The sequence below is a fragment of the Anastrepha obliqua genome, chromosome 1, assembly GCF_027943255.1.
Source record: "Anastrepha obliqua isolate idAnaObli1 chromosome 1, idAnaObli1_1.0, whole genome shotgun sequence".
Taxonomy (NCBI): domain Eukaryota; kingdom Metazoa; phylum Arthropoda; class Insecta; order Diptera; family Tephritidae; genus Anastrepha; species Anastrepha obliqua.
This window is the reverse complement of record NC_072892.1, coordinates 81,130,369-81,138,146: the sequence shown is the minus strand read 5'-3', so window position 1 is coordinate 81,138,146 and position 7,778 is coordinate 81,130,369.

Below are 7,778 nucleotides of genomic sequence, written 5' to 3'. Positions count from 1 at the left end.
TTTGGAATTGTCAAAAGAAAAGGCCAAACTACACGCCTCTCGTATGCAACAATTTAAATTTGTTTCATCCGGTGTTAAGGTAACATATTATATGACTCGTCACGAACAATTCTCTCAGTACTATACGAAGAAGGACAGTGTTTGTTATTGCAAAAACATTGCTGGTCTATTTAAACAGTTTGGTGAACCATATGATTCAAAAGAGTGGCGATTGTTCATAGACGGCAATTAATTAAGTTTAAAGGCCGTATTATTGCATATTGGCAATCAAAAGCCATCTATCCCGATCGCGCATGCAGTAAATGCGAAGGAAACATATGAGACAATGCAAAAATTGCTTGAATTAATTAAATACGAAGAACATGATTGGAAAATATGTACCGATCTAAAAGTCGTTGGAAAGCTATGTGGTCTACAACCTGGATACACAAAATACTGTTGCTTTCTATGCAAATGAGATAGCCGAGCACGTCAAGACCACTACATCATAAAGGATTGGCCAGAACGAATCGCGTTTCAAGTTGGGGTGCATAACATAAAATACTCATACTCCGCTCCACATCAAGCTCGGCCTTATCAAAAACTTTGTCAAGGCTTTGGACAAAGAAGGCGAAGCTTTTCATTATTTGAAAACAATCTTTCCACAGATTTCAGAAGCAAAAATAAAGGAAGGGATTTTTGTGGGGCCGCAAATAAGGAAAATAATGGTCAATACCCATTTCAAAGAACTATTGTCACCAGTGGAGGCAGCGGCGTGGGACTCTTTTGAAAAGGTCGTTACTTCTTTTTTAGGCAAACACAAAAGTCCTTCGAGCTGATAGAGAACGATTTAATCAAAAACAATGCGGAAATGGGTAAATAAAAAACACATATAAGACCGTTATATATACAATATATATATATATGTATATAAGACCGTTTTCTCAGTTAACTTTAAAACTAAACAAAAAATTTTAAAGCAAATTTTTAAATTTACATGAGAATATATAGCTCTTAATCTAAATTTATTGCCCTGCTCCGAACAAACAAGAACGACCAAAATTTGTTCTGAATTGGAAGATTAACCCAGCCTAAGAAAATTATATGCTAATGTGTCACTTACGTATTTATCTAATTCCTTTTTTAATTTTCTTTCAGGAGTAAATATGTCTTTAAAAATTCATTTTATGCACTCCCATTTAAATTTTTTCCCGCAAAATCTTGGCGACGAAAGTGACGAGCATGGCGAAAGGTTTCACCAGCAAATGAAAATGATTGAAAGTCGGTATCAAGGATTCTGGGATGTCGCTATGATGGGTGACTACTGTTGGTTTCTCATAAGAGAAACCGATCCTTATATAAATAAGCGTCAAAACAAGACACATAACTTTTTCAATTATAAAATAAGATCATAGAGTTAAGACAGAATACATACAGTACATATGCTATTATTTGTAGGATACTTAAGTTTTACTATATGGATATATTTACTTGAATGCTTGTAACTTTTGTATTAGTTCATCGATTTTGTTTAATCAAAGTTTATTTTTTTTGTAATAAAACAGAGCTTAGAGTGAAAACAAAAAATACACGAAAAAGTAAAAAGTTTTCGAGATCCTTTCTCTCAAAGTACAATTTTTTTTATATTTTTACTAAAAAAATTTAAAAAATCCGTTATGATAGTTCGTTATCTTTGAATCTGCAGGGCCTAGCAAAAAGTGTTTTACACATAGTTTATAGGAAATTTTATTACCTTTTAAAAGCTTTAAACGGTTTTGGAATCGCTCAATTCGTTTTCGAGATATATATGATTAAGTGGGCCCAATTTTTTGTTTTTTTGAAATAACGGTAATTCGTAAATATCTCAAAAACGTTACCATAGAATAAAAAATAACCTTGATTTTCGGAATCAGACGGTGATTTTACATAGGAATTTCATAACGGCGTCTCTGGTGCATTTTGGCTGTAAACCAGTGTTATTTCTTTCGAAATAAGGAAGGAGCCGTTACGGTGAATGGCGAGCGCTATCGAGCCATGCTGACTGAATTTTTGTTTCGAAAAATTAATCGGCTAAATATCGAAGACGTTTGGCTCCAACAAGACGACGCAATTTCCATGCAAGGTGCTCAAAAATCGATATATATTCAAGCCACTATTGATTATTTATATACAGATTATAATAAAAAAATCATTCCAACAATATTTCTGTTTTGTATTATCATTTTAAGTTCTTCAGCTCTTTAAAAAAGAACACCTCATATTTGCCCAATAATAATTTGCGTTAAGGGGGAGATTTATTTTGAACATCAATGTTTAGTAAAAAGGGTTTAAGTAGTGATTTAATAAACGAACGCCGTGCATTTATGAGGGTTAGGTTAATCCTGATCGCTACGCTAAAGACAATTTTGTATTCTCTACTAAAATAATACAATATGCAATATTGCAAGAGTTATGTTATAGAAAAATTTTGTTAATTAGCACAAGTATTTCTGTTAAGTCTACATCTCTGCTGTTCGTTAGCTTATACATAAAACATTATGGTATATCTTAGTTCTGTTCATACGGCGGCTGCCGTAGCCGAATGGGTTGGTGCGTGACTAGCATTCGGAATTCACAGAGAGAACGTTGGTTCGAATTTCGGTGAAACACCAAAATTAAGGAAAAAAAACATTTTTCTAATAGCGGTCGCCCCTCGGCAGGCAATGGCAAGCCTCCGAGTGTATTTCTGCCATGAAAAGGCTCCTCATAAAAATATCTGCCGTTCGGAGTCGGCTTAAAACTGTAGGTCTCTCCATTTCTGGAGCAACATCGAGACGCACACCACAAATAGGATGAGGAGCTCGGCCAAACACTCAAAAAGGGTGTACGCGGTGTATATATATCTTACTTCTTAAGCTTAGTTTAGTTTTGAGTGTTATGTTCCCAATCAGAGTTAGTGCTTTCAATAAAATATTGAAGGAAACATTCAAAATAGAGATTAACTGAAAACCATAACTCGCGCGAAGCCCACATTTTAGTGGGACGAACTTTTGGTGACCGAGCTGTCTAAAGAAATGGGCTAGTCATTTTGTCGCTTAGATCACCTGATTGGACTTTTTTACGCCATTCGCTACTGGCCATCATTCGGCGCTTTGTGTGTATTAATAAGAAGAGAGCGGTTATACTCGAAGATTTTTCCAAATTTATAATAATAAATATATCATAAATTCGGAGCCCAATACATAGACCGTTCAGGTTGTAGGGTTGAACTCCTTCATAATAATAATCATCACTTTAAATTTTAAATCTTTTTACTACCTGTCAGTTGACAGAATCACGTGGGCAATTGATAGTTTTTCCTTCTCTCAATCTCCTGACTCTGACGATATCTTGTCTGTGATGCTTCGGTAAACAAGTACCTCGGTGGTTCCTATCCTTCAAGAATTCTACTTGGCGTGTTTCGCTCTTAATTACGTCCCCGCCTACTGGAAGAAAACGGGGGTTGTTTTCATACCCAAGGCAGGGAGGAAGGGCCACGACTCGGCCAAAGACTTAAGGCCTATAAGTCTTACCTCATTTATCCTAAAGGTGTTTGAAAGACTGATTGATTATCATATCCGAGAGCACATCGAATCCAAGTTATCTCCAGCGTAACATGCTTACCTGAAAGGGAAATCTACGGAATCAGCCTTACAAGAGGCCGTAGGGACTGTGGGAAATTTCATAGATATAGAGAGGTGCTTTTAATAATATCAGGGCTGAATCAATTATCACTGCGTTAGATAGTCTATAAGTAGAAAGAGTATTTGTCTCTGGATCACGTTCCTGCTAGGCTGCAGGGAAGTTAATGTGGTGGCAAGAGGGGCTAAGGTCACTAGATTCGTTCTCAAGGGGACGCCGCAGGGTGGTGTCCTTTCGCCCCTACTTTGGCTAGTTGCTATTGACGAAGTTCTGATAATGATAAATAAGGGTGGGGATGAGGTAGTAGCATAGCCGATGACTTGGCCCTCATCTTATCGAGACCGTTCCCTCAGTCATGGCTAAGATTTTGAAAAGGTTACTTGCTGTACTCAGTCGCTGGGCTACCACTTATGGACTCCGAGTCAACTCTGCCAAAACGGAGCTAGTGCTATTTACCAGAAAATATAAAACTCTATCCTTTCGATTCCCAAATTAAACCACCACATTCTCCCGCTTTTATCGGAAGTTAGGTATCTTGGAGTGATACTTGACTCCAAGTTCCATTGGAAGCTACACATTGAAAATCGGGTGAAGAAGGCCAGTAGAGTCTTCTTCTCCTGCAAATCTATGTTCCGACTCAAGCCATAGGTGTCAGTTCATTCTAACGTATGACTGCGTAGTTTGGTGAGAAGCTCTTCGGAAGGGCTATAATATCACTAAACTGGGGAGGGTGCAAAGGACTGCATGCATTGGCAGCACCGGAGCATGTAAAACTTGTCCCAGTGCTGCCCTAAATGCCCTTTTGCACATACTTCCCATCGACTTTTCCGTCATTTCCATCGCAGCTCAAATCAGGTTAAAGCAGATCGGCTTCTGAAGGGAATTTCTCAAGGGACATAGTAACATTTTCGGCCAGTTAACACCGTATTTCTCCAAACTTCGAACAGATCTCTCTATCCGCAAACTAGAGTTTGAGGGTCGGGCTACAGCCATCTTTCTAAATAGACAGGATTGCATCGAGGGGAAAATCTGCACCGAAGTTTGCACCTCTGTCTTCTCTGACGGTTCCAAGATGGAATCGGTAGTCGAAGCAGGGGTTTTCCCCAAATCAGCCAATTTATCTATCTCCTTTAAACTGCCGAGCACTGCTAGTGTTCTTCAAGCAGAAGTCTTTGCAATCCTGCGGACATGCAAAATACTTAGGGAACGCGGGAGCGAGGGAGATATTAACATTTTCTCCGGTAGTCAAGCCGCGATCAAGGCTCTGACAACACCATGGTGCAGAACGAAATTAGTAAACTTCTGTAAGGAGGCAATTAAACCTCTTGGCTGTGCAGATAGCATTTCTCTGATGTGGGTTCCAGGACATAGGAACATAGAGGGAAATAAAATTGCTGATGAGCTTGCCCGGAATGGGACTGAATTGGCCTCAGAGACCTCCTACCCGGTCATCGGCATCCACCTGACAATTGTGAAAGGGGAATTGTACAAATTATTTCTCAGGAAAGCGCAGTAAAGATGGAGCTCCAATTCTTCATGTACTATTTCGGAAACCCTTTGGTCCCAGTAAAATATACGAAGGAGTCAGAAAGTCCTTTATACTCCTGGCCATTCAATTTCCAAACTCGTAGCTGTGTTTACCGGTCACTGGACGATCGGCACAGATGCGAAAAAGCTAGGGTTACCATTTAACCCCATTTGCAGAAGCTGTGGGGACCTTTCAGAGAAGGAAACTGTTGAGCACTTTCTCTGTAAATACCCGGGTTTGGCTACTAGACGACTAAGGTCACTGCGTGCTCCTTCCTTCAACAGCCTGGGGCGGTGCGCCAACCTAAATATCTTTAATAGTCTCCATTATATCAACAGCTGCATTTCACCTACCTACCTACATACCTACTATCTCTGAAAATCATTTATTTATAAAGTTCTACCAAATCTTAGTATTCGTTTTTAATTACAATAAATAATTTTGCGTTAAAATTTATTAATTTTTCTGTTGTACATAAAATTTTCGATTATTCTTTTGTTCGAAAATTAATATGTTTCTCTAAAATTAGCATATTTTATTTAAGTTTTAATAATTAAACTTCCATACATATTCAAACAGGTTTCGGTTACTGATGCAGTTGCCATATACGGAGCATTGCATGGTTGGTTAGTGACAAATCGTACGAAATCTCAATGTTTGTGTGAAATAAAAATCCAAGCATCCAATAATAATACTAAATTTCTATGATAGAGCGCTAACCATATAATATTTGCGATTAACGTACCATAAGTACAATAGTATTTGTCAGCTTTTGTGGTATAGGGAGCCTTTTAAGTACTGTGCGCGACGTCAGTAAATGTATTAGTAAACAAAAATGTTTAGTAAACAAAAATGTAAATTCTGTTTTCCACGATGTAAAGTGGCTGCCAGTGTAAGAAAATCGTTTGCATTCTGAATAACTGACAATAAAAATGTACCGATACTAAAAATAATAAATCGGTAAAAATGAATAATCAGTAGAAAAACAGTTTAATAAGTAAAATTTAATATAATTATTGGAATATGTTTATACTGAAAAAGTATTACCCGAGGCTCCACCCGTAAAGTTTTTTCTTGTTACCAGAACCCTACCGGAGCTAACAAATTTTGTATCTTTCAAAAAATGTCCTTACATCTCAAGAAATCATAAATTCTCTGGTCTCTGTAAACCCATATGCACATTTTAACTTTTATTTGATGGTCTTTCAAAAGTGACGCGTAGATGTCAGTAGTGAATAATTCCTTGATGGTACCATTTTTTTCTGTCATCTTTGACATTAGTCAAGTAGACAGGTGTACAATTTTGCACGATGGAACAACGCGTTCAAATTACTGAAACTTACTATGAAAATTGTCTATCTTTAAGAACAACATATCACAAAGCTCGTGATTTTTTTGTGGAAATAATTGCCCGAATAAGTCGACAGTTCAAAGGTTTTAAAAGTTTCAAGAAACTGGTTCTATCGAGGATAGAAAAAGGACTGATAGACCAAAACCTGGACGTTCTGTGAGAATATTGCTGCTGTAGCTCAAGGTGTTGAAGAAAAACTTTCAACATCGATATCTCGACCATCTCGACGTTCTCAACAATTAAGCATAATTTTGAATAAAAATAGCGAAATTTGAAGGAATATAAATTTTGATATATCATATTTTAAAACAACATCTAGGCGCGCCTTTTGAGATACTCTTTAACATTTGTAATAACAATTACCCATTTTTTCTTTTCTTTATACGCTCTTTTAAGTAAATTAATTGCATTTTATTGAGCTCTACAGGGCACATTCATCGAGATTGATCGGGATTCCATTGATTGCGGCTATGTATGCATAACATTACTTATTGTGCGTAATAAAACAGAAATATCGTTAGAATAAATTTTTTTTATAATTTCATGGCATTTGTTTTTTGAATATGATAACCGGCATATGCCCGACGAGAGTATGACTTACACGGTCCATTCGATCAGTCCAATTTTGGACTGCTTTTTGCAATAAATCCAAATTAGCAAAAATGCAAGACAAACGATGGTCATTTGGTTTCAGTTTCTGCAAGGACTGTATTTTATAGTCACGTGATCCAAAAACCTTGCGTAAAATTTTCCGCGTAGTCGGAGAAATCGACATTTCGGCGTCTTCTTCAATACTTCGTTCTATGAACTTCACGAATAGTTTTATTTTTTTCAAAGTAAATTTCCACAATTTAGAAGCGTTGTTCTGGCGTTAAACGAGTAATGATGATTTTCCAAACCTTATTGAACAGAAGTGTCAACACAGTTTGCCATTCTCAGCTGTCAAACTATAGTTGTCGATATGGATAGTTCACGATATAGGAAACACGTTTTGAGTGCTTTGAATACTTTTAGAAGATAAATTCGTAGCGTTTGTAAGTAGTAAATGCATTACTCCAAATAAAAAACAGCTCGACATATAGGGTGTTTGTTTTAGAGGTTAGGTTTTCAAGATGAAATAAAACGTATATAATTTAGTGTTATGGCCAAGAATTTAGCTTTATTATAAAGATAAGGGTTAGCCATTATGTTTTAAAAATGATTTCGGGCAAGTGGCCGCCGCGGCTGGCTCGAATAAGTTCCAGCCGAGAGGCCCAATTT